The sequence below is a fragment of the Elephantulus edwardii genome, unplaced genomic scaffold (assembly GCF_000299155.1).
Source record: "Elephantulus edwardii isolate Elephantulus edwardi_28Jun2011 unplaced genomic scaffold, EleEdw1.0 scaffold00041, whole genome shotgun sequence".
Taxonomy (NCBI): domain Eukaryota; kingdom Metazoa; phylum Chordata; class Mammalia; order Macroscelidea; family Macroscelididae; genus Elephantulus; species Elephantulus edwardii.
Genome location: NW_006399791.1, coordinates 18,337,915 through 18,342,356, shown reverse-complemented (window position 1 = coordinate 18,342,356; position 4,442 = coordinate 18,337,915).

The following is a 4,442-nucleotide window of genomic DNA, read 5'->3' as shown; positions in this document are numbered from 1 at the left end:
AATCATTATGGAAGCAGATTGCCAGGTCTTTTCTCCGTCAGTGTTTCTGCGTGGGTTCAAACTATGAACTTCTTATTTAGCACCTTTAGCACCTTAGTGCTTAACTGTTGAGCCACCAGGGTACCTCTGCAGTGATTGTTGTTGTTGTGTACTGTAGAGTCAGAATTGACCATAGCTGACCCTCCAGCGGGTTTTCAGAGGCAGGGCAGTGAATTGCACGGGAGATTGCCCTTCCTTCTCCCACAGAGCAGCTGGCAGCTTCGAACCATATGCCTTCAGGATTGCAGCACAGCTTCTTGCCACTAGGCCATCAGACCTCCCTTCTGCAATGACTACAGCTAAGAAAATCTTATGGAGCAACTTTGCTCAGTGACACTTCAGGTTTCTTGAGATCAGAATTGAATCGATGGCAATAGGTCTTTCCTTTTACAGAGTTTACTGACTCCAGACACAAAGGTGGGCAGAAATGCTATGTAGGAGAGAGGAAGGAGGCTGTGCCCTGAGGCCTTGTGTGGGGGTCAACACTGAAAGGGGGGAGCCTTCTGGAGGTTGTGACACTGAGATTAGGGGTGTGGAATATTCAAGGACAGAAAAGATGGCATGAGTGGCAGGATTAGAAGCAGAGGGAGGGAGGAAGAGTGGCTGGAGGAGGTGTGGCCACATGCAACAAGGTGCTTCCAGAGGGTGGCCAGAGATTGGTCATCCAGGGGGACCAGAATGGCTTTGCCAGAAGCTCTGACTCTCTTCTTGCTTTGCTTTTAGGTAAAACCTATTTCCTGGTCTATCAGCATCCTGTGGAAAGCTTGCCTGTACAGTCTGGGATGCCAAGGAGTTGGAAGCTGCCCCACCTGCCCTTCCAAGGTGTTGAGACCCAAACGTTATTTATAAAACTCTGGCACCACTGTGTGCGTCTACGTCTGCTCACAGTGCCACCGCTGGTCTTCTTGATTTTAAATCGTCACGCTAGAGTCGCCATAGCACGTCCCTCTCAAGTGTCACTCCCTCTTGGAGGAGGTCCTTAACTTGCTCAAGGGTGAGGGACAGAAACATGTTTTTCATAAGTAACTGTTGGACTTCAGTGGGAGTGGTCAAGAATCCGAAAGATGCCTGAGTGACACCACTGCATACTTGGAGTTCAGACACTCTGCCCTTCTGGGACCCTTTCCCAGACATCTGACCCTTGGTAGTGTCTGCAGGCTTGACGAGGGGCTGACCTTCTCATGGTAGCTGTGCAAGGTTTCAGAAAGGGGGACTTGGCGCTGGTCAGCCCCTGCTAGCAGAGACACGCCTTTGGCCCCACTCTCTTCTGTCTTTTTTTGTTCAAAGAGTTTAGCAGAATTAGGCTTGGCTAGTTCACAAAGAATTTTTATTATCAGGGAAAAAGAAGTGTATGTACATGTGTGTGATTGTGTGTGTACACTTACGGTAGCTTCTTCCTGAAGGGGAGGGAAACACTGCATAGCTTTTGATTTAGTTTATTTTTTTCCCTTAGTTTTTTGTTGTGGGTTTTTTTGTTTGTTTGTTTGTTTTCATATTTTTCTGTCCTGACCCACTTCTATGCCATTGTGTGTCTTAGAAATGTAACTTTAAAAGAGTGGTGATGAGAACGTAACGAGGTGTAGAGTTGATTGGCTGGAAAAAGCAAGTTCAGGGACTAGAGACCCAGTTGACCGAGAGAGGAGGGAGGCCCTTTTGTAGGTGTGGGTGAAGGTTCGTGAGGCAGGTAGTTTTTGAGGAGCTTTGGAAGATTGATGTTACCCCAAGTATACTGGCTTACGGAAGCAGGGCCCTGGGCCCGCTGGGTCTAGGCTCCCCTTTCAGCTTCAGCCATTTTTCCAGGGTCAAGGTTATTTGCTACAATAAACAACGCTTCTGTTTAAAGTCTGTAAGCAACCCCTTCCAGGCCCTTACATTCAGTTCTCTCAGGAAGGTGTTATTATTGGGCTTCGTTTTTCCTTTCTGGAGCTGCGCCAGAGTTTGCGTAGTGCCCTGCGTCTTTTCCTGATTTAGTTCTTATTTTCAGCTTCTGAAGTTTTCTAAAATGGGCTGTGGTGTGTGAGTACATGGGGGAGAGGCTGTCAGTGTTGTGGGGGGGTCTCTGCCTCCTGGCCCACCTGGGTGCTCCATGGCACCTACCTGTGAAGAAGGCTTGCTGGCTTCTGCAACAAGGGGCCAGCCCTGGTCAGAACCCTCCTGTGATGAGCCCTCCATGCCACAGGGTAGGCGCACCCACCTGCAGCTCCAACTTCACTTCCTCTGTTGACTTGTCTTCTTTCTGTCCTGTTTGTGGAGACGCCAGGCTGTGGCTGCTATGCTCTCCCTCTACAGTGCACCCGCTGGCCCATACAGGGTGCACCCTCGGAACTCCCCAGCTGGAACACTGGCTCGCATGAGTGCTTCTGAGGACTGCAGTGGGACCATCATCTGTGGACAAACTGGACTCTTCTGCCTTATGTCAGACGTGGATGCTGAGAGGGACTTTCTAATCCTTGCTGGACCTTTAACACTAATTAAAGACTCCTAAATAAAAACTTTAGAGACCTGAGCAATGTATGTGTTCTATCTGGCTGTTTTCTAGACTGGGGCCAGCCCTTTAGGGATCAACAAGGGAGACCCGAGGCTGTTGGAGGGTGGCTGGCAGGGCTGGAGCTCCACGGGAGGTGCCTGGGCCCTGGTGGTTTGGACGAAATGGTGCAGCGTTGCAGGAGTGGGGAGGGAGGGGGAAGCACAGACTGCTTTTACTTACGTACTTGTGGACAAAGGTGGTCTTTTCCTGGAAGCTGCCCTTTTGTCTGGAAAAAAGAAAATGCAATTGCTGTTCATTGATTCTGATGCATCTGACTTGTGGTAAGCCGTGCATAGTAAAGCAGGACTACGGGACCCAAAGTTTTCAATGGTAAGGGGTTTTTAAAGAAATAGATCACCAGGCCCTTTCTTCCACAGTGCCTCTGGGTGAACTTGGACTGCCAGACTTTGATTTAGGGCCCAAGCATATTAACCATGTGCATTACCCAGGAACGCCTCAGTGAGAAAACGTTGCTCAGTGCCAACCCACAGTGTCCCTGTAAGATAGAACAGAACTGTCCTCTAGGTTTTCCAGTGTTGTAAATCTTTTTACTGAAGCCAACCAGTGCATCTTTCTCCTTTTGAGCATCTAATGGCATGAAAGCGTCAACCTTTTGTGTAGCTTAATCTGTTGTGCTACTAGTGTTCCTGTAAAAAGGAAACTGACATATTACCCCCTCAGAGGTCCTGGGTGGAGTCTTGAGCTCAAGACAGATCTTCTCCCAAGGTTTGAACTGCTCACTAAAGGATCTTCTCTCTTTTTGCCCTTGAGCCAGAATAGCTTTGTCCCTGACTCTTCAGGGGTTTCCGAGATATACCACCTTTCTCTTGCAGAGCCGCTGGTGGATTGGAACTACCGGAGAGGCACCACTTTTGGGTCTGCAGTGCAACTTCCCGTGTACAATGCCACCAGAGCCCCCTCCCCCAACCAAAAGGTTGGTGGTTCAAATCTCCCCACTGCTTTATGGGAGACACATGGCAGTCTCCTCCTGTAAGAGATTTACAGCCTCAGAAACCCAGTGCAGAATCACAAAGACTCAGAACTGACTTGACAGGAGTGAGTTTAATGGAATCTGTGGGAACTGATTCAAAAGAGGAATCCTAGGAAGAGTGTGTCTACCAGTGCTTTGCTCTGAAGTTGTGAGTGAGGCCTGAGAGTTTGCAATGGAAGTCATTGGAAGACATTTGCATAGTAGGTAGCTACCTCCCTGGTAACAGTCCAAGCATCAGTAAAGAGATTGAGACTGAACAGAGGAGAAAATGACAAAAAAAGGGTCCTGTGACATTCCTCGTGGCCTCCCAGCAAGGCATCCTCCATCACCCTCACCCTGCACGTTAGGCCAGCACAGCTTTGCAGCTCCACATTGCTCACAGTTCTCCCCCTAGACAGCTTCCTGGGACCACGGTGGGTATCTGATTTGGGACTTTGCTCATAAATATTGTTGGGCTCCTAGCCACCTTCTGGTCACGAATCTAAAACTTTCTGAGCCCGTGTCACCTTACAATCTCTGCTGTGCTCAGGTGCACTGTTGCAGTCACAGAGTCGATCCCCCTCATTGACATGAGCAGCCTGGATGGTGGTCGGGAGCCACAGCTGGCGTTGCTCCTGGGGTCTTTGTTCTCCACATTTTGTTGGCTAAGTTGGCAAGCACTAGAGTGTCAGGAAAAGTGAAGATGGCACAGGATGGGACAGGGTCCAGATCTGTTGTTTATAGGGTTGCTCTGGGACATACTTGACTCCATGACACCTAACAAGTTGACAAGCTACATTTTACTTAAGGGACTCATGTTTGGTTTGGTTTTCCTTGTGTCTGTTGTAAAGTAAAAAAAAGAAAGAAGGTACTATTTACCTGTTAAATTGTTTTGTGAGATTATAT